Source organism: Taudactylus pleione, unplaced genomic scaffold, assembly GCF_031769625.1.
Source record: "Taudactylus pleione unplaced genomic scaffold, aTauple2 ptg001032l, whole genome shotgun sequence".
NCBI classification, from domain to species: domain Eukaryota; kingdom Metazoa; phylum Chordata; class Amphibia; order Anura; family Myobatrachidae; genus Taudactylus; species Taudactylus pleione.
The window spans coordinates 3,835,492-3,859,158 of record NW_028285433.1 but is presented as its reverse complement, the minus strand read 5'-3'; positions in this window follow the sequence as shown (position 1 = coordinate 3,859,158).

The window sequence follows — 23,667 nt, the reverse complement described above, 5'->3', positions numbered from 1 at the left end:
CGGTCTTCCATACACAGAAACAAACACACAGCCGCCAGTGGCAGCTGCGTGTTTGTAATAGCAGCCAATGAGAGTCAGGCAGACTCTCATTGACAGCTGTGTCCCCGGAGGGAGCTGGCTGGAGCCGGCTCCCCCTGCTGCAGGTGATGGGAGAGACGTCACGAGGGACATCTCTCCCATAGTGCAGAGAGGAGCGGACGGCTGCGGTCACAAGCAGGAGGGATTCAGGTAAGTTTTGTTTTTTTCTCTGTGTAAGGTGGCGCTACTGGGGGCACAACTACAAGGGTCACAACTACTGGGGGCATGATCCAAGGGGCACAACTACTGGGGCATAATACAAGGGGCACAACTACTGGCGGAATAATCCAAGGGGCACAAATACTGGGGGCATAATCCAAGAGGCACAATGACTGGGGGCATAATACAAGGGGCACACCTACTGGGGGCATAATACAAGGTTCACAACTACTGGGGGCATAATACAAGGGGCACAACTAAAGGGGGCATAATACAAGGGGCACAACTACTGGGGGCATAATACAAGGGGCACAACTACTGGGGGAATAATACAAGGGGCACAACTACTGGGGGCATATTACAAGGGTCACAACTACTGGGGGCATACCTCAAGGGGCACAACTACTGGGGGCACTTCTAATGGCATACTACAAGGGGCACAACTACTGGGGGCACTTCTAATGGGGACACAACTACTGGAGGCACTACTACTGGGGGCATACTACTACAAACACTACTACTAGGGATATACTACTAGGGGCACTACTAATGGGGGCATACTACTGAGGGCATTGCATAGGGGGCACTACTATTGAGGGCATTGTGTAAGGGGCACCACTGCTGGGGGCACTGTGTAAGGGACACTCTTGCTGTGGGCATTGTATAAGGGGCACTACTACTGTGAGCATTGTATAAGGGGCATTACTACTGTGGGCTTTGTGTATAAGGGTCACTAATGTGGGCAGTGGCGGACTGGGCCGGGGGCAGGGTACCATGTGCCCCCCGGGCCGCACTGTCACTTGGTGTTCTGGGCCGCCTCCTCAGCAGAGAAAAACCCTGGTGGTCCAGTGGTTAATTGGCTGTAGCTGCAACCCGACTGTCACAAGCGAGTCACTCACTTGTCCCCCAGGTGTCCCGGACACTGACTCCTCAGCTCAGAGGAGGTTTTGCACTGCTCGGCTCCCGAAGGAACATACCGGGAGGTGAAGCAAAGTGAAGGACGCCTTGGCCCACAGCAAGGAACAGTACAATGAGCAGAAGGGGAGGGGGGGTTTAACGGGTCCTCACCTCATAGGGGCGCAGGGCGGCAGTGCAGAGCAGAGTTTATAACATGGAGAGGGCAGTACCACAAGCTGGCAGTATTTCCCTGCCTCTGGTCTGTCCTCTCCCAGACTCAATCATTAGTTCAGACGGCCACCGCGGAGCTACAGTACAGGTCTCGTGGGTTGCTGCATCAACATCTCACGAGACTTGCTTCCAAGACCCTCTTGTCTCCTCTGCTCACTGAAGACTGAACTGAGCTCCACCTTCCTCTTGCAGCTAGAAGCCCTCCTCGCTCCTCCCCCTGCAGTGCAGCAAAATAATCAATCCTTTCCACCTGCAGACCGACACCTAACACGGGACTGCCAACTCCCGGCACCTTATTGTGTGAGTGCTTTAATCACTATTTCAGCAATGTATATAAGTTGTGTCCTTGTCCTGCACTGTAATGTACTGTAAGTTACTTGTTTCTTGTTTCACCTATTAGTTCTATATACTATGTAAGGCGCTGCGGAACACTTGTGGAGCCATACAAATGAAGGATAATAATAATATATCTCAAGTGTGTATATATATATATATATATACATACATATATATATATATATATATATTAGGGGTGTGCACCGGCCACTTTTCGTGTTTTGTGTTTTGGTTTTGGATCTGGATCTTTCTTCGTGTTTTGGATCTGGATTGGTTTTGCCAAAACCACCCTTCCGTGTTTTGGGTTCTGGGTTTTGTGTTTTGGATCTGTATTTTTTTTAAAAAAAGCATAAAAACAGCTAAAATCACAGAATGTGTGGGTTTTTCAGCTCCTATGCTATTATTAACCTCAATAACCTTAATTTCCACTCATTTCCAGTCTATTCTGAACACCTCACACCTCACAATAGTGTTTTTATGTCCTAAAGGTTGCACCGAGGTAGCTGGATGACTATGCTAAGCGACACGAGTGGGCGGCACAAACACGTGGCCCATCTAGGAGTGACACTGCAGTGGCAGACAGGATGGCAGTTTGAAAAACTAGGCCCCAAATAGTACATACTGCAAAGAAAAAAAAGAGGTGCAAGATGGAATTGTCCTTGGGCCCTCCCACTCACCCTTATGTTGTATAAATAGGACATGCACACTTTAACAAACCAATCATTTCAGCGCCAGGGTCTGCCACATGACTGTGGCTGAAATGATTGGTTCGTTTGGGCCAAAAAAAACAAGCTGGCAATGAATCTGTCCCTGCACAAACTGGCTCTACGGAGGCAAGATGTCGTCCTCATCCTCCTCATCCACTGATTCCTCACCCTCTTCAGTGTTGTGTACATCATCCTCACAGAGTATTCATTCGTCCCCACTGGAATCCACAACCACAGGTCCCTCTGTACGTTCAGGAGGCTGGTCTCCCTGGAAGAGTTGATAATTCATTTTATGAACATCATCTTCTCCACATTTTGTGGAAGCAACCTCCTACGCCTTTCGCTGACAAGGTTCCCGGCTGCACTAAACACTCTTTCGGAGTACACACTGGAGGAGGGGCAACTCAGGTAAAATAGAGCCAGTTTGTACAGGGACCTCCAAATTGCTTCTTTTTCCTGCCAGTACAGGTACGGACTGTCTGACATGCCTACTTGGATGTTGTCACCGATGTAATCCTTTAACAGACAGATGCACGCTTGTCGCTGCTGCTTTAAGGATGCAGGTGCGGCTACAGCCCACACATTTCACAAAGACAGAAAAAAAAAGAAGAATATTTTTATTGTTTGTGGAGTGCACTTTGAGGGTTACACCACCCTTTAACAGACAGACGCACGCTTGTCGCTGCTGCTTTGAGGATGCAAGTGCGGCTACAGCCAACACAATTCACAAAGACAGAAAAAAAAAGAATATTTTTATTGTTTGTGGAGTGCACTTTGAGGGTTACACCACCCTTTAACAGACAGATGCACGCTTGTCGCTGCTGCTTTGAGGATGCAGGTGCGGCTACAGCCCACACAATTCACAAAGACAGAAAAAAAAAGAAGAATATTTTTATTGTTTGTGGAGCGCACTTTGAGGGTTACACCACCCTTTAACAGACAGACGCACGCTTGTCGCTGCTGCTTTGAGGATGCAGGTGGAATCAAGACGGGATTTGGAACCGGGGACACACTACCTCCATCAATTGTCTAAATCCCATTGCTCTAATGGTGGATACCGGACCCACGTCTAACACCAACATAGCAGTCAAGGCCTCAGTTATACGTTTTGCTTCAGGATGACTGCTGTCATACTTCATCCTCATCGCTAGGGACTGTTGGAGGGTCAATTGTTTAGTAAAAGTGGTGGTGTTCCTACTTCCTCTCTGGGATGATGAACAACTCCCAGCAGCAGCAAGAGCACTAGGAGGAAGTGGTTCTTGATCTTTCCCTATTTTATGTTTATCAGAGAAAGTTTGGTCCTCCATTTATGTTATATTGATATATACGTGCGGCTAAAGCGCACACAAACACAGAAAATATTTTTTTATTTTTGCTGGAGAGTAGTGCACTTTGTGGGTTACACCACCCTTTAAGAAATGAGCCAGCCGGCTCTTTACTTATGGGACACAGGCGCACGCTTGGCGCTGCTCCTTTGTTGATGCACGTGCAGCCACAGTGCACACAATTCACAAACACAGAAAATATTTTTTTATTTGGTTTGGAGTGTACTTTGGGGGTCACAGCACCCTTTAACGGTCAAGCCAGCCGGCCCTTTACTTATGACACAGGCGCACACTTGGCACTACTTTGTTGATGCACGTGCGGCTACTGCGCACAAAATTCACAAACACAGAAAATAATTTTTTATTTGGTTTGGACTGGAGTGTACTTTGGAGGTTACAGCACCCTCTAACGGTCAAGCCAGCCGTCCCTTTACTTATGACACAGGCGCACGCTTGGCACTACTTTGATGATGAACGTGCGGCTACTGCGCACACAATTCACAAACACAGAAAATATTTTTTTATTTGGTTTGGACTGGAGTGTACTTTGGGGGTTACGGCACCCTTTAACGGTCAAGCCAGCCGGCCCTTTACTTATGACAAAGGCGCACGCTTAGAACTACTTTGTTGATGCACGTGCGGCTACTGCGCACACAATTCACAAACAGAAAAAATATTTATTTTTTTTAGCACTTGGGGGGAGCACCCCTGATGGACAAAGCACCCCCTGGACAACACTACAGCAACCCTTTAGGACTGGGACACTGCACAGGACTTTGGAGTGGACACAGCCCCTATGGACAACTGACTGCACAACACTGTCCAGCCAGCCCCTATGGACTTTGAAGTAGTGGACACAGCCCCTATTGACAACAGCAGCACAGCACAACACAGCCAGCCCCTATGGACTTTGAAGTAGTGGACTCAGCCCCTATGGACAACAGCAGCACAGCGCAGCACAGCACAGCACAACACTACTCTGCACTACACTACACTACACTACACAGCCCAGTCAGCCCTAACTCCCACCCTCCCTCTTCACTGTCCACAGCCGAGTGAGAAAATGGCGCCGACGCGGGTACCTTATATAGGATCCAAAACCCGCGAGACCCGGAAGGCGGGATGATGACGTTTTGCCTCGATTTCAGATCCGAGTCAGGCGGGAAAAGTTGAGCCTGACTCGGATCTGCCTCGGATCGGGGGGGCTCGGGGGTGGTTCGAATTTCAGAAATCCGAACCCGCTCACCCCTAATATATATATATATATATTTTTTTTTTTTTTTTCTTTTTATTTATATATATTAAGCAGAAGTCTCCCTTTGTCTTGCGCACCCTTGGTTCATATAAACACAGTCCAGTTAGTATCCAGTATGTTTTTTCTGTGGTGCCGCACTCCCAAAGATCCCGTTTTCCCGGGGGTAAAGCTCTGTATAAATAAGAAGATGCAGGAGGCGCAAAATGGTGAAGTACACCCCCTGGTCCACACTCCTCCTGGACCAGGAGGAGTGTGGATGAACATCGCGATACCGGCTATGAGCACAGTGTTTGCATTCTTGCGCCTCCAATGCCTTTATTGTGATATAGCAATGTATCATACATGCTTTATGTGAGTGGTTTTAATCTTGTTTCAGTAAAGAATTGAGTGCTAACGTACTTCACCATTGTGCGCCTCCTGCATCTTCTTATTTATATATATATATATATATATATACACATGCAAAGGGGCGTCACTCACGGCGGCTTAGTAATCACAACAATGGACCCATATACAACGGGTCCATTGTCGTGATTACTAAGCCACAGTGAGTGCCGCCCCTTTGCATGCATATGCCCCCCCCTTTAGGTGAGGATATATGCATTTTAATCTACCTATGGTAATTTAATCTACCTATAGCGCAGGAGTGCCAGCTTACTGCACTATTGATATATATATATATATATATATATATATATATATATATATATTATATTATACACATTATGCATATATTATACACATTATACATGAAACAGGTGGCACTCGTGCCGACTTGTCAAATAAAGTACAACACACCCACTAGATGCAACGAGCGGGTGTGCTTTGCTCTATTTGACAAGTCATCACGAGTGTCGCCTGTTCCTTGTATGTTTATTCCTCTTGGCTGAAGAGGTAATTTGGATGGCACCGGACGCACTATAAATTCAACTAGAGCAGGAGTGCCGGCCCTACAACATTTTATTTATATTACCGGCGGCAGCTTTATGGAGTAGTTAGTAGTTTAACACCTATATCTATATAACCTTGCAGACCTGTAAGTGCCACAGATTTATTTCACTCATTGTTCATTTATGGGAGGCAGCATCCAGGCATGTTGAAATTTTTAAGGAATGAGTGCTGGCATCTGGTCGATTATATATCTGTGTATGATATACATGTTTATATATATATATATATGTATATATATATATATATATGTCCTATATATATGTGTATGTATTAGGGGTGAGCGGGTTCGGATTTCTGAAATCCGAACCCCCCCGAGCCCCCCCGATCCGAGACCGATCTGAGTCAGGCTCGACTTTTCCCGCCTGACTCGGATCTGAAATCGATGCAAAACGTCATCATCCCGCCTTCCGAGTCTCGCGGGTTTTGGATCCTATATAAGGTACCCGCGTCGGCGCCATTTTCTCACTCGGCTGTGGACAGTGAAGAGGGAGGGTGGGAGTTAGGGCTGTGTAGTGTAGTGTAGTGTAGTGTAGTGCTGCTGTTGTCCACTACTTCAAAGTCCATAGGGGCTGGCTGTGTTGTGCTGTGCTGCTGTTGTTAATAGGGGCTGTGTCCACTACTTCAAAGTCCATAGGGGCTGGCTGGACTGTGTTGTGCAGTCAGTTCTCCATAGGGGCTGTGTCCACTCCAAAGTCCTGTGCAGTGTCCCAGTCCTAAAGGAGTGCTGTAGTGTTGTCCAGGGGGTGTTCTGTCCATCAGGGGTGCTCCCCCCAAGTGCTAAAAAAATAATATATTTTCTGTGTTTGTGAATTGTGTGCGCAGTAGCCGCACGTGCATCAACAAAGTAGTGCCAAGCGTGCGCCTGTGTCATAAGTAAAGGGCCGGCTGGCTTGACCGTTAAAGGGTGCTGTAACCCCCGAAAGTACACTCCAGTCCAAACCAAAAAAAAATTCTTTTCTGTGTTTGTGAATTGTGTGCGCAGTAGCCGCACGTGCATCAACAAAGTAGTGCCAAGCGTGCGCCTGTGTCATAAGTAAAGGGCCGGCTGGCTTGACCGTTAAGGGTGCTGTAACCCCCGAAAGTACACTCCAGTCCAAACCAAAAAAAAAATTATTTTCTGTGTTTGTGAATTGTGTGCGCAGTAGCCGCACGTGCATCAACAAAGTAGTGCCAAGCGTGCGCCTGTGTCATAAGTAAAGGGCCAGCTGGCTTGACCGTTAAGGGTGCTGTAACCCCCGAAAGTACACTCCAGTCCAAACCAAAAAAAAAATTATTTTCTGTGTTTGTGAATTGTGTGCGCAGTAGCCGCACGTGCATCAACAAAGTAGTGCCAAGCGTGCGCCTGTGTCTTAAGTAAAGGGCCGGCTGGCTTGACCGTTAAAGGGTGCTGTAACCCCCGAAAGTACACTCCAGTCCAAACCAAAAAAAAAATTATTTTCTGTGTTTGTGAATTGTGTGCGCAGTAGCCGCACGTGCATCAACAAAGTAGTGCCAAGCGTGCGCCTGTGTCATAAGTAAAGGGCCGGCTGGCTTGACCGTTAAAGGGTGCTGTAACCCCCGAAAGTACACTCCAGTCCAAACCAAAAAAAAATTATTTTCTGTGTTTGTGAATTGTGTGCGCAGTAGCCGCACGTGCATCAACAAAGTAGTGCCAAGCGTGCACCTGTGTCATAAGTAAAGGGCCGGCTGGCTTGACCGTTAAGGGTGCTGTAACCCCCGAAAGTACACTCCAGTCCAAACCAAAAAAAAAATTATTTTCTGTGTTTGTGAATTGTGTGCGCAGTAGCCGCACGTGCATCAACAAAGTAGTGCCAAGCGTGCGCCTGTGTCATAAGTAAAGGGCCGGCTGGCTTGACCGTTAAAGGGTGCTGTAACCCCCAAAGTACACTCCAGTCCAAACCAAAAAAAAAATTATTTTCTGTGTTTGTGAATTGTGTGCGCAGTAGCCGCACGTGCATCAACAAAGTAGTGCCAAGCGTGCGCCTGTGTCATAAGTAAAGGGCCGGCTGGCTTGACCGTTAAAGGGTGCTGTAACCCTCGAAAGTACACTCCAGTCCAAACCAAAAAAAAATTATTTTCTGTGTTTGTGAATTGTGTGCGCAATAGCCGCACGTGCATCAACAAAGTAGTGCCAAGCGTGCGCCTGTGTCATAAGTAAAGGGCCGGCTGGCTTGACCATTAAAGGGTGCTGTAACCCCCGAAAGTACACTCCAGTCCAAACCAAAAAAAAATTATTTTCTGTGTTTGTGAATTGTGTGCGCAGTAGCCGCACGTGCATCAACAAAGTAGTGCCAAGCGTGCGCCTGTGTCATAAGTAAAGGGCCGGCTGGCTTGACCGTTAAAGGGTGCTGTAACCCCCGAAAGTACACTCCAGTCCAAACCAAAAAAAAATTATTTTCTGTGTTTGTGAATTGTGTGCGCAGTAGCCGCACGTGCATCAACAAAGTAGTGCCAAGCGTGCGCCTGTGTCATAAGTAAAGGGCCAGCTGGCTTGACCGTTAAGGGTGCTGTAACCCCCGAAAGTACACTCCAGTCCAAACCAAAAAAAAAATTATTTTCTGTGTTTGTGAATTGTGTGCGCAGTAGCCGCACGTGCATCAACAAAGTAGTGCCAAGCGTGCGCCTGTGTCATAAGTAAAGGGCCGGCTGGCTTGACCGTTAAAGGGTGCTGTAACCCACAAAGTACACTCCAGTCCAAACCAAAAAAAAAATTATTTTCTGTGTTTAGCCGCACGTATATATCAAATCGATATAACATAAATGGAGGACCAAACTTTCTCCGATAAAAATAAAATAGAGAAAGATCAAGAACCACTTCCTCCTAGTGCTGAAGCTGCTGCCACTAGTCATGACATAGACGATAACATGCCATCAACGTCGTCTGCCAAGGCCGATGCCCAATGTCATAGTAGAGGGCACATACAATCCCAAATGGCAAAGTTCAGGAAAATGACCTTGAAAAAGACATTTAAATCAGCTGAAGAGAAACGTAAACTTGCCAATATGCCATTTACGACACGGAGTGGCAAGGAACGGCTAAGGTCGATCCCTAGTATGTTCATGACTAGTGGTTCAGCTTCACATGACGATGGAAGCCCTCCTCCCACTAAAAAAATCAAAAGAGTTAAGCTGGCAAAAGCACAGCGAAGAACTGTGCTTTCTAAGAAGATATCACAAATCCCCAAGGAGAGTCCAAGTGTGGTGGTGGTTGCGATGCCTGACCTTCCCAGCACTGGACGGGAAGAGGTGGCTCTTTCCACCATTTGCACGCCCCCTGCAAGTGCTGAAAGGAGCACCCACAGTCCACTTGCTGATATGCAAATTGAAGATGTCACTGTTGAAGTACAACAGGATGAGGATACTGGTGTAGCTGGCGCTGAGGAGGAAGTTGGCGAGGAGGATTCTGATGGTGATGTGGTTTGTTTAAATCAGGCTCCGGGGGAGACAGTTGTTGTCCGTGGGATGAAAAAGCCCATCACGGTCATGCCTGGGCAGAAGACCAAACATTCCACCTCTTTGGTCTGGCAATATTTCTATCCAAATCCGGACAACAACTGTCTTGCCATATGTACCATATGTAAAGGTGAAATAAGTAGGGGTAGGGACGTCAACCACCTAGGAACATCCTCCCTTATACGGCACCTGCAGCGCGTTCATAAAAAGTTACTGTCAAGTTCAGAAACTTTGGCTAAGACCGTAAGCAGTCCAGGGACACCTAAATCCCGTTGTCCTGTTGTATCCAAGCGCCTGCAAACCACACCGTCAACTCCCTCCTCGTCAATTTCCTCCTTAGTCAGGATCGGAAGTAGTCCTGCAGGCCATGCCACTGGCATGACTGACTCTCCTATCTGGGATTGCTACGCCTACTGCTGCCGCTGCTGCTGTTGCTGCTGCTGGGAGTCGTTCATCATCCCAGAGAGGAAGTAGGAACACCACTACTTTTACTAAACAATTGACCCTCCAACAGTCCTTAGCGAGGAGGATGAAGTACGACAGCAGTCATCCTGAAGCAAAACGTATAACTGAGGCCTTGACTGCTATGTTGGTGTTAGACGTGCGTCCGGTATCCGCCATTAGTGCAGTGGGATTTAGACAATTGATGGAGGTAGTGTGTCCCTGGTTCCAAATCCCGTCTAGATTCCACTTCACTAGGCAGGCGATACCGAGACTGTACAGAAACGTCAGAAAAAGTGTCCTCAGTGTCCTGAAAAATGCCATTGTACACAATGTCCACTTAACCACGGACATGTGGACAAGTGGAACAGGGCAGACTAAGGACTATATGACTGTGACAGCCCACTGGGTAGATGTATCACCTTACGCAGCAACAGCAGCAGCGTCACCAGTAGCAGCATCTCAGAAATGCCAGCTCGTTACAAGGCAGGCTACGCTGTGTATCACCGGTTTCAGTAAGAGGCACACCGCCGACAACCTCTTAGAGAAACTGAGGGAAATCATCGCCCAGTGGCTTACCCCACTTAGACTCTCCTGGGGATTTGTGATATCTGACAACGCCACCAATATTGTGCGGGCATTACATCTGGGCAAATTCCAGCACGTCCCATGTTTTGCTCACACAATAAACTTGGTGGTGCAGAATTTTCTGAAAAGCGACAGGGGCGTGCAGGAGACGCTTTGGGTGGCCCGAAAAATTTCTGGCCACTTTCGCCATTCAGCGACTGCGTGCCGAAGACTGGAGCGCCAGCAAACACTCTTGAACCTGCCCCGCCATCACCTGAAGCAAGAGGTTGTGACGCGGTGGAACTCAACCCTCTATATGCTTCAGAGGATGGAGGAGCAGCAAAAGGCCATACAAGCCTATACATCCACGTATGACATAGGCAAAGGAGGGGGTATGCACCTGACTCAAGCGCAGTGGAGAATGATTTCCGTGTTGTGCAAGGTTCTCCAGCCCTTCGAACTTGCCACACGTGAAGTCAGTTCAGACACTGCCAGCTTGAGTCAGGTCATTCCCCTCATCAGGCTTTTGCAGAAGCAGCTGGAGAAAGTGAAGGAGGAGCTAAGACGGAGCGATTCCGCTCGGCATGTGGGACTTGTGGATGAAGCCCTTCATTCGCTTTGCCAGGATTCCAGGGTGGTCAATCTGTTGAAATCAGACCACTACATTTTGGCCACCGTGCTCGATCCTAGGTTTAAAGCCTATGTGGTGTCTCTCTTTCCGGCCGACACAAGCCTGCAGAGGTGCAAAGACCTGCTGGTGAACACACTGTCAGCTGAAGCGGAACGTGACACGTCAACGGCTCCTTCTTCATTTTCTCCTGCAACTGGGGCTGCCAGGAAAAAACTTAGGTATCCTAAGCAACCCGCTGGCGGTGATGCAGGGCAGGCAGGACCAAGTTTGGACATCTGGTCCGGACTGAAGGACCTGGCAACAATTTCTGACATGTCTACTGTCACTGCATATGATACTGTCACCATTGACAGAATGGTGGAGGATTACATCGGTGACAGCATCCAAGTAGGCATGGCAGACAGTCCATACCTGTACTGGCAGGAAAAAGAGGCAATTTGGAGGCCCCTGTACAAACTGGCTCTATTTTACCTGAGTTGCCCCCCCTCCAGTGTGTACTCCGAAAGAGTGTTTAGTGCAGCCGGGAACCTTGTCAGCGAAAGGCGTAGGAGGTTGCTTCCACAGAATGTGGAGAAGATGATGTTCATCAAAATGAATTATCAGCTCTTCCAGGGAGACCAGCCTCCAGAAGGTACAGAGGGACCTGTGGTGGTGGATTCAAGTGGGGACGAGTTAATACTTTGTGAGGATGAGGATGCACACACTGAAGAGGGTGAGGAATCGGTGGATGAGGAGGATGAGGATGACATCTTGCCTCCATAGAGCCAGTTTGTGCAGGGACACATTAATTGCCAGCTTGTTTTGTGGGGGCCCAAACGAACCAATCATTTCAGCCACAGTTGTGTGGCAGACCCTGGCGCTGAAATGATTGGTTTGTTAAAGTGTGCATGTCCTGTTTATACAACATAAGGGTGGGTGGGAGGGCCCAAGGACAATTCCATCTTGCACCTCTTTTTTTTCTTTGCATTATGTACAGTTTGGGGCCTAGTTTTTCAAACTGCCATCCTGTCTGCCACTGCAGTTTCACGCCTAGATGGGTCACGTGTTTGTGCCGCCCACTCGTGTCGCTTAGCATAGTCATCCAGCTACCTCGGTGCAACGTTTTGGACATAAAAACACTATTGTGAGGTGTGAGGTGTTCAGAATAGACTGGAAATGAGTGGAAATTAAGGTTATTGAGGTTAATAATAGCATAGGAGCAGAAAAACCTACAAATTCTGTGATTTTAGCTGTTTTTATGCTTTTTTTAAAAAAAATACAGATCCAAAACACAAAACCCAGAACCCAAAACACGGAAGGGTGGTTTTGGCAAAACCAATCCAGATCCAAAACACAAAACACAAAACACGAAAAGTGGCCGGTGCAGACCCCTAGTATGTATGTATATATATATATATATATATATATATACATACATACATACATACATACATACATACATACATACTGTACAACTGGGGGAGATGTTCAAGGTGCTAAGTAATAAATTCTCTGTAGTCACTGCTATATGACCCTTATATTAAACACCTGTATGTATAAAAGCAGGTAACATAGCAAAAAATCACTATGGTATCTGAATTCACCATACCAAAGCACTTTGAGTCCTTTAGGAGAAAATCGCTATATAAATAAAATTATTATTATTATTATTATTGCATGGCGACGGAAATCATGCAGATATTGCTTAAAAAAACAATAAGTGCGCTTTTGTGGCTTATCTATTATTATAAAAAAAACCTCCATTTAAGGATGGGCCGATACTCATGGGCCAGTGCTCTGGACTTGCCCCCCAGGCTGAAAGTTGCCAGCCAGCCCCTGTATGTGGGCATTGTGTAAAAGGGGCACTATTGTGTGTCGTAACATAAATAAGACACACTACTTTATGGTATAATGTGAATCAGGCACTATGTGCGGTGTAATGTGAATAAGATTGTGTACTGTGACTCCTTGGCCACAACTGACTGTGTATACAAGTACTGTGACTCTGCTGGCCGTACCCCAATGGGTGGTTGGGAGGGCCCAAGGACCATTCCATCTTGCACTACCTCTCATTTCTGCCACTGCTGTGTGGCAATGTGTCGTGCTTTAAACTGTGGTGTCTGTGCCGCTGCTCTGTCGCTTTGTAACCAGTCAGCTCACTGCAACCTTTGGCCAATAATGGTGAAAACAATCATTTAAACTGTGAGGTGGTCTAAATTGACTGTAAATGACTGGAAATTAATGTTATTGAGGTTAGTAATACTCTCGGAAGAAAAAAAGCCCATTTTATGCGATTTTAGCTTTTTTTCTCAATTTTTGTAAAAAAATCCAAAGCCAAATCCAAAGCCAGTCACCGCAGTTTGGCAAATCCAAATCCAAAGCTGGACGGCGAATTAGAACCAAATCCAAATCAGGCAAAAATGGTCCGGCGCACATCCCTAATTACCGTTCTATCCGCCAAAGCGAGGCAACTCAAGCCACATCCCACCACCAAACAAACCAAACCAACTCCACCAACACCTTAAACAACGCCTCCACATACATAATCCAACCTGCTTCCAACAAAGGCCCACATCAGTCCTAAAGGAATGCATGTCATTGAACCTAAGTGCACTTTAAACCACAACTCCACCACAAAATTATCCAACTTGCTTTCGACAAAGGACCATATCAGTCATAAACGAATGCATGTCATTGAACCTGAGTGCACTATGAACCACATCCCAAGCGCATGATCAACACCGTAGGCCAACCAAACATTCACCCCGTATACTTCAGACGCCCCAATAAAAATATTGAAGAACCCACAACTTTTAAACCATACCATGCACACTAGCAAACCGCAGACAGGACAACATAAAACAACAATAACGATGTTAGTGACAAACACAAGCATGCCAACCAGGCTGGAGGTAAAAACTAAACCTACTAGGATCTTTTCTACTTATATGGGGAAACTAGTTGTTGCCTCCGTAGGAAAATAAAAATCCCTCCAAACCCCTAAAAGCAAGTAGTCTAAATCCCTGGTTAGCATGCTAAAGAAGCGCTAGCAAGCCCCCTGCCCGAACGGACATAAAGACAGAATGCTCCGGATTTCCACCTACCCAGAGCCTGAATCTCTTACATTGGAAAACCGGAAGCAGGGGGCAGACATGGCAGTCCCCATTCGAAACGAATGAGCACCATATTCGCGCTAAATTAGACCGATATCCGCCATGCACTGCTGCAAAAACTGACCAAATTTGTATTTACCACTGGAATCCCCATCCTGATGCACCAATACACTTCTCCACACCACTGTGTCTTTAGCTGATGGGGAATCCCACTTGTTTTAACTTATGATGATGAACTGATCATTGCCAGAGCTGTGAACTGATTGAACTAGTTCATTTTTAAGATCAGTTCATTTGAACTGATCATAAGTGAACTACTCCTAACTAAACCTGCGCAACAGAGGTTCCTCACCGTAGAATACGTCCCGACAAAGCAGCGCAGATGCCGAAGTGCGCGTGGTCCCATCCACTCACTAACCCGAAATACGCCATAACGCCATTGTAAATGCCAATTTGAGCAAATTCAATTCAAATTGCGATAAGCACACAGCTTTCGACTGCCGTCAATAGGTCAAGATCTATCGGCTACCATTTCCCCCCAGCTAACGTTACCCGTTTAGCAACCTAACCAATCTATTCAGCAAACCACCGCGTAATCAGTCTGGTCAGCAGAGGTCACAGCTGCAGCAACACCTGCAGAGGAGGGAGAAGGTAGAACAGGCACAAATTCCATAACTACATTCACAGACATAGAAAGAGGAACCAAAGGCTCAGCGCCGGGGCTTGAAACCTTCCGCAAACCAAAAGCGCGCAAACTGTGTATTGTGTATCATGAATTATTATGTGTCATAATTCCAGCATAAATGGGACCAGCGATCACAGTAACCCATTATATGTGTCATACATAGTGTATTGTGTACCATAATTCCAGCATTTACAGGACCAGCGGTCACAGTAACCCACTATATGTGTCATACATAGTGTATTGTGTGCCATAATTCCAGCATATACAGGACCAGCGATCACAGTAACCCATTATGCATCATACAAAGTGTATTGTGTGTCATAATTCCAGCATTTACAGGACCACCGATCACAGTAACCCATTATATGTGTCATACAAAGTGTATTGTGTGTCATAATTCCAGCATATACAGGACCAGCGATCACAGTAACCCATTATATGTGTCATACATAGTGTATTGTGTGTCATTTATCCTGCGTATACAGGACCAGCGATCACAGTAATCTATTATCAACGGTATTCAATATGGGTGCGATAATATCATTTTTGCGTTAGTATCGGAGGTATGACGTCATTATCGCAGGTTTTACTTTTACACCGTATTCAATGTAAAAGACTTATCGCAGTTTTGAAAAGTCTTTGATAAAAAACGGGGATAACTTTTCACCATTGAATAGGTGTCGAAAAAAAGTGCAGAATTGGGGTTTAGGGGTGCAGGCTTAAAAAAAATAGCCTGCACCCCTGGGAATTACATTTAAAAAAGAACTGTGTAAAAAAAAATGTAAAAAAAAAAATAGGGACACCCCAAAAAATTTATTTAAAAATTGGGGTGAAAAAAAAAATGGGAAAAAATTGTTTAACAATAGGGAAATAGGTTCAGGGCTATTCTGCAAGTATGCAGCAGATGTTTTCTAGAGTAGAATTATAGCGGCAGGTGCACAAATGCAGAATTTTTAAAAACTCACTTTAGGAACATAAAATTATGCTAGTACCCATTTTCATGTACCCCAAATTTGATGGGACCACTTAAAAAAACGAAAAAAATAACCTAAGTGCTCTTCTGCATCACTTCTTCAATGTCGGAAAAAAACACCTGCTGCGGCTATTTAAATCCCCGACTTTCAATTAAAGGCTAAAACGGGGGTACCCATAGTGTTCCCCCATGTTTTTACTACTTTAGGGGGGTCTTACAATTTTTTAAAGGAAAAATTCGTAACTTTACGCAGATCCAACTTCGGAGTTTCCCGTTTTCGTTAATTTTATATTGAATACGGGTATAAGCGGGAGCGCGCCCGATACTTTAACGCAGGTAAAAACTCCAATATGAAACGTTAGCTTCGACATTGAAGTTAACGTTTCATATTGAATACCCCTCTATATGTGTATTGTGTGACATAATTCCAGCATATACAGGACCAACGATCACAGTAACCCATTATATGTGTCATACAGAGTGTATTGTATGTCATATATCCAGCGTATACAGGACCAGCGATCACAGTAACCTATTATATGTGTTATACATAGTGTATTGTGTGACATAATTCCAGCATATACAGGACCAGTGATCACAGTAACCCATTATATGTGTCATACAGAGTGTATTGTGTGTCATTTATCCAGCATATATAGGACCAGTGATCACAGTAACCCATTATATGTGTCATACATAGTGTATTGTATGTCATAACCAGCATATACGGGATTAGCGATCACAATAACCCATTATATGCGTCATACATTGTATTGTGTGTCATATATCCAGCATATACAGGACCAGTGATCACAGTAATCCGTTATACATACCTCCCAACTGTCCCGCATTTAGCGGGACATTCCCGTTTTTCTGGGACTGTCCCGCTGTCCCGCTCGCGGGCCGCAGTGTCCCGCGGTGGGGGGGAAGTTGGGGGGAAGCATACACGCTGCTCTGCTATGCAGAGCAGCGTGTATACAGAGCTAGAAAAGAATAGCATGTGCACAGCATCTATTCAGAGTACGGGTTGAAGCCCGAGGGCTGCCCAGCATCTCGAAGATGCTGGGCACGCCCCATTAGTGATGTAAACGGGGGCTTGTCATCAGACCACGCCCATTTATGGTGAGACTACGCCCCCTTTTCGCCGATGGCGCGCGCAAGTCCCGACTCCCTCCCAACAAATGTTGGGAGGTATGCATTAAATGTGTGCAACAAAGTTTATTGTGTGTCAAAATTCCAGCATAAATGGGAATAGTGATCACAGTAACCCATTATATGTGTGTTACAAAGTGTATTGTATGTCATAATTCCAGCATAAACAGGACCAGCGATCACAGTAACCCATTATATGCCTCATACATAGTGGCCAGCGAACATAATGGGCAACGCTGCATTTGCACAGGATGCGACTATGGGGGCAATGAAAAATGCTGTAGTCTGCAGCCATAATAAAACCAGGGCCCTATAGAGTCCAGTGCTGCCTGGCCATGCCCCCTCGCCATTTTGGTCCCCCAGGAGCTAAAGAAAATGGCAGCTTAACCCCCGCCCGGACTGACTGGTACTGTGGCTGACGGCCGCTAGCAGGGGACTCAGGGGAGGGAACCACTGCAAGCACACCGACCAGCCGTGTGGTCAGCGTAAGCACTGCCAACCATGCAGCGGATCGCCCGAGGCCACCAGCTGAGGGACATGGAGCGACATGCCTGCAGCAGCCGCGTCCCTCAAAAAACAAGGGGGGAGCGGAGCCCGTCACCGCCGCCTGGTTCCGCAGGGTGCGGTGGCAGTTGTAGATGCCTCCAGCCCTGGCAGCATGGTCCCGGCCTGTGTACCACGTCACAAGTGGCGGCGGGACACATGACGAGTCGCTATCCAGCTCTGCTCCACGATTAGAGACGCAGCGCAGCGGGCACCGGAAAACAAATGTGGGGAATGACAGGGAGAATAAAAGAAAGAAAAAGGGGGGAAAGATTAACAAAGGGAATAAAGAACAGAAATAACTAGAATAGGCTGAGGAGATATGTACAAAAGGATAGCAGGGTGAGGAAAAAGAATAGGAAAGAGACAGTAAAGTAAGTTAGAAGTGTAGAAAGCAGAGAATGTACTCAGTGTAATAATCAAATGCACAGCCACTTCCCTGATTCCTGGGCTGGAAATTTCCAGAAACAAAGAGGCTGAATCTTTCAACAACAAACCTAATATACCAGCAAGGCCCAACCCCCAAAGAACCCTATAGGCTAAAGCTGGCCACACATCTAAAGATTATCTGTCCAACCAGCCAACTAGTTGATTGGTTGGAATGAAAATCTGGTAAGTTATACAATCAGCAATTTGCTCCCAAACACTGGAAAATGGACCAAAACTGTTGTTTGAACAAATAGTTTAGATCAAACATTTAACAAACTTGTCTGACGACCATTTTCATTTGTTTTCTGGCATTTAGGAGCAAATTGCTGATCATCATTTACTCCCATACGTTACCAGATTTACATTCCAACCAATCAACAAGTTGGCTGGTTGGATGTAAGTTGGTCTAGTGTGTGGCCAGCTTAAGACTAATGATTGACACCAACCTCAAAGTCCTTAAAGGTATACTGCTCCCACAACCACGGGGTTTAACCTTCAGGGTGTCTCCCTGACAATCAGGGAGAGTTGGCAAGTATGCTTCAAATCCAGCCTTGGCTGTCATTTGTCATGGTTCTCCATTAAACAAGCACCTGGTGGACAGTCTGCTTGTCTTGGATGAATAATCTAATGTTTCCATCTAAATCCTAACTTCACTACATTTAAGAAAAATATAAAGCAGTACAGCCAAAACACAAGCTGTCATTAGTACTTGAAGAAAAAAAAACACCTTAAGGCTAAAAGAATAGCAAACAGTTATCTCTTTGTAGATTTCAATCAGCTGTAGTGGTACAGTATCTCCAAGCAGAATAGAAGCTTCAATTCAAACTTAAGATACTGTAAGATTCTGAGAAAATGGAACACAGTTAAACATCCCCCTCCACCTGTGCAGTTTTCCTTGTGCTGTAATGGGATGAGTAAACAGAACAGAAGCTTCTATTTAAACTTGAAAAACGAAGCAGTAAAATTGATTACAATGATTGCATTGCCATGGGGATGCATAAGCACAGCAGCACACTGTTATTCCATGACAGATGCTGCAAATGTTATTAGAAATCAGAGCACAGGAAAATGCAAAGATAAATGATCTTTCTCCTATACAATAATACAGTGACAAATTAATGAGAAAAATAATTGTATTAATAATATAATAATAATAATTATTATTGTATTATTATTGCTACTATTATATGTCATACTATATATGTTCACATTGAGGGCTGGTACCAACATTATGCAAACCTAGGTGGCAACCTGGATTGCCACAGGTTAGGGGACACCTAAAGCACTGAATGAGTGACATAATAGGGCTAATTCCGAATTGGAAAACCCATATCCGTGTCTGTGTCTATTAATGGTTCCTCGTATGCAACTTTATGCATTCGTACTTATAAATGTGCCATTAATGAGATGCCAATTGCCAGTGTCTGTGTCTTTAGACCATCGAAATTTGGACCAAAACTATGGCAGGTGCAGTTTCTGCAGGATAAATTTACTGATAGATCGATTTTAGTTGATTAATAATTTATCTAAAGCAATCAAAATGGATGTTTTGTTTCACTTATTTGCTAACAGACAATTTTTTATATAGAATGTTAAGTACAGTATGTGATTGAGCCCCTGACAGCTAATGGTTTGCAGCAGGGAAACAGTTGACAGCTGTCAGGTAGTATAGGTATTAGAGACACAGATAATTCTGGAGGTAGTAGTGGCAGTGACATGGGTGACAGCTGGTGGTTAGTAGCAGGGACAAAGGTGACAGCTTGGGTGTAATCATAGTGACAAACAAGACAATTTGCGGTATATGGAAGTAGTAATAGTAGTAGCAGGGACAAAATTGCAACTGGGGGTGGTAGCAGGGACAAAGATTACAGCTAAGGAGTAGTAGGGGTAATTAAAACAACTAGAGGTAGTGGTTGTAGTAGTAGTAGAGAATAGGATGGGGTAGTAGTGGGGACAATGATGACAGATGGAGTAATAAAAATAGTGGGGTGGGGACAGGATGACAGACAGTACCTGCAGTCCTTCTGGAAGCTGAGATACACTGGCCCTCATCCTTTTAAATGAACACAGTGCTTTTAGCAGCTTAAATGGTCTCACCCAGGGGTCTATTCATCAAAACAAAATGATCACTTCTGATAATTATGGTTCAGACTTGATGCGAGTTCAAACACAGTTTAGGAAGCATCATGCCTCCTGCCCTAAACTATTACTTCCGAAAAACTGCTATTTCTACAAAGAAGTTTTTCGTAAGTGAGAGACTTTTCTCCTATTTCTCTTCAGTTTTCACTGCTTGTCCCATGCGCAGGTTGAAGACAGGCTGCGAAGAGAGACTGGACCCCCAGCCTATCTGCCTTCCCTCCCACTAACAGTGTTTGTCACCCCCACCCCATCCTTGTAAAGCTGCCCCCTCGGCCACCGAACACTGTGCACCCCGCCTCCCCCCCACTGAGACCTGCTGCATGCACTGAGTAGGTCCCCCACCATGGCCCGCTGGAGACTGTGCACCCCCCCTGCTGAGACCTACTGCACCAAGTAGACCCCCCACCGTCGCTGCTGTGTGGGGGACCCACTCAGATAAGCTGCTGCAGGGGACTTGGCCCACCCACTCTGGCAGTTATTCTCCTAGCTATTCTCAGAATGGCCAGAACTATCTCTGACTCCCCTCCCCCGATGCAATAATTGCTACAAGGCCTCAGGATCTTAAGAAAAATGTGGGTCCAGGTCAAAGTTTCTGGGTACTTGGGACCCCTACTCCCCTAAGTCTTTTACTGAGTGTTTAAATAATGATGCATACACTTTGTTATTCACTACCTTGGACATTGCTGTGTACATCTTTCATAAGTAGTTACATTTTTCACTTACATTATTGATTACTAGCTGGGATATCCGGCATTGCCAGGGTTGAAGACTGGACCCTGCAGCCTTCATTGTTTTATAGTGTGCTTGCTGATAACCTTGATAACTATGTTAATTAGGAGTAAATAACATTGCAGCCAAGCGTATTCTCATACTGTTTGGAATAGGGAATATCAGGAGCAGACTGACTTACAGAACAGAAATCAGTATAGCTTTCAGAAATTACTGCAGAACAGAGGGGGTGATTCAGCTGTGGACGGATATGCTATCATGTTAGCAGCTGTGATAGCTGTAATATGGTAATGCAGCAGGAAGTCGTCACTCCTCCTGAATGCATTACTGATCCAAGCTGCACCCAAAGACACAGCATTGGATCATCTGCAATCCCTTCAGCCACCTGAGTGACCATGGTGTTATGCAAGCCAGCTGCCACAGATGAATAAAAGATGCCAGGAGATCTCAGTCAGCAAATGGAGATCTTGGCCTCTCCAATCCCCCCAATGGCATCAACATGCATCTCTTTTGTCTGCTGTCGCCAACCCTCCCCACCCAGAAATGGCAGCAGACTGTTAATCTCTGACAGTCTGCTGCTGGACTGCGTGCTGGAATGCAGACCTGTAGTGCACATGGCAGTACGGATCAGGCACATGTGCAGACTCTTGAAAATTGGGAATCTGCATGATCCATGTCACTGCATCTGCAGCTGAATCACCCACTAAAATCACTCTGCAGACCAACATTTAAGACCATGTCTATCAGGGCTGCCATCAGGGGGGGAATGCCGGGACTGGTGTTCCCATCCCAGACAGAAGGGGGCTTGCCTGCAGTGGCACTGTGTGACTGCGGTCAATCTCTCTTGTGGTTTTTAATCTCCGTATGCTAAGCTTAGACAGGGGAGGCTGCTGTAAGATGAGACAGTGGGTGAAATGCTAATGATACAGACTGTTTAATGTCAAAGTTTATCATGCAAACAAAGAGGGCTGAAAAACTCCATATATATTATGTAAAAATGGAAAAGTGATATAACACAGCACTTTGGAAGAGATGATAGTGTGACAATGGGCCTGTTTCAGAGATGGACTGATATGCAGAGCCACAGATAATGGAAGTGACGCTGAAAACAGGACGCGGCCACCGGTAGCACATGATCCAGGAGGGCGGAAGCGATGCAAGAGCATGTGACGGAAGTGACGCAAACTCAGGAGTAGTGGAACAGACATGACGCGTCTAGTGAGGGCAGAAGTGACGATATGAATGGGCGGAAATAGCCCTAATAACGTTAAACTATCTTATAAATGTAGCATAACTTATTGTGAGTTATCTGAACATCTAAGTTAGAAGCAAATGAGTTAATAGAATATGGATTTCTACTAATAAAATGAGCTCTTGGAGATACAGGAAGTGATGCGGACTCCTGACCTCCATTGAACTCTCAGTGGGGTATAAATACCTGATTACCCCACTCACACATCATCCCCTTGATGACGTCTTAGGACAAAACGCGTTGGGTTGGTTGCTATATGCCTCATGAACTCTGGAAAAAACTACCTTTCTCATACACTCAGTTAAGCTGCTATATTTATTCATTTGTTTTTTTACTTTCATCTAATCTCATCACTGTATGAATTGCCTCTTGATTGTATCTTTTTTTTAAGTGTTGCCTATATTGTATGTTTAGGAAAAGCCTGGAATTTATTAAGGCTTTTTATCTTTGTTTCTAAAAAAATTGTTAATTTTTTATATATATATATATAGCACTGGCACTTTGTCTCACCGTATTTATTATATTTTTGCATTATCGAAATAATTTGCAGAATGTTATATATTTTTAAATTTACACATGTTATTGTAGCAAACTAGTCACCCAATTATCAATTCACCAGCAGCCCGCAGCAGCCACGAGCAGTCTCCCACTGCAGCTCAGCACATGCTGTGTGCTGGGCTGCTGCAAGAGTGAGAGAAGGGAGGGGGGCGGCCCCGGACCCCTCTCGGTGCCCCTGGGCCTGAGGGCCATAGAAGTGCCGTCCGAGTGTGAAGTGGTAGACTGGGATCTCAGAGAAGGTGGAGAGCTGATGGAGCTAAGCCTGCTCTTCCCTGTAGTGAGTGGTTCTTCAAAAAGTGCCCTAACTCTGACTGATCTGAAGCTGCAACATGTGAGGTCCTGTGCCATGGGTAAGGCTGACAGTATGTAGTTATAATCCGATGTTCAGAATGCCAGTACCGAAATCTCAACACCAGTCAGAATCCTAGTGCCTGCATCCCGACAGTAAGTAGTGGGTTTAGGGGGAGGGTTAGAGGATGGGAAATATGGGGGGAAGGGTTATGGTTAGGCATTAGGGGGAGGGTTAGGTTTAGGCACTAGGGGGGATGTCAGGGTTAGGGTGTGGGTTAGGATACTTACTGACAGGTGTCTGTATACTAACCCTGTTGGGATGCCAGCATTGGGAATCTGACCACGGGAATACTGAATGCCGGCATCACGTACCCAACCCAAGGCTGCCAATGTCGCTATATTTTACCTAGTCAGCACTTCTTAAACTCCCTAACAGAGTCACTGTTCAATGTTATTCTCAGACAGGTGAACAGTATCAGGTAAGCTTTGGACAGCATGGTAGTTTACTGTTCACAAGCAAGTTGGTAACCCATCCATATGGCTTCCTATCGTAACCCCACACCCCCAGCCTATCGTCCCGGTGACTGATTCACCATTGGAAGCCTTGTGGATTTGCACTGACACAACTTTAAAGACAGATAACAGGTGCTGCTAATTAGCCTTGCTTATGGCATACAACTGATCCCAGGAAAACCTGGACCGGATCTCATTACAATGCTGTTTATTGCTCCATCTCTGTACAAACCTGCTGCTCCACATTAACCTCATGTGAAAGCATGATGTCCCTGTCACA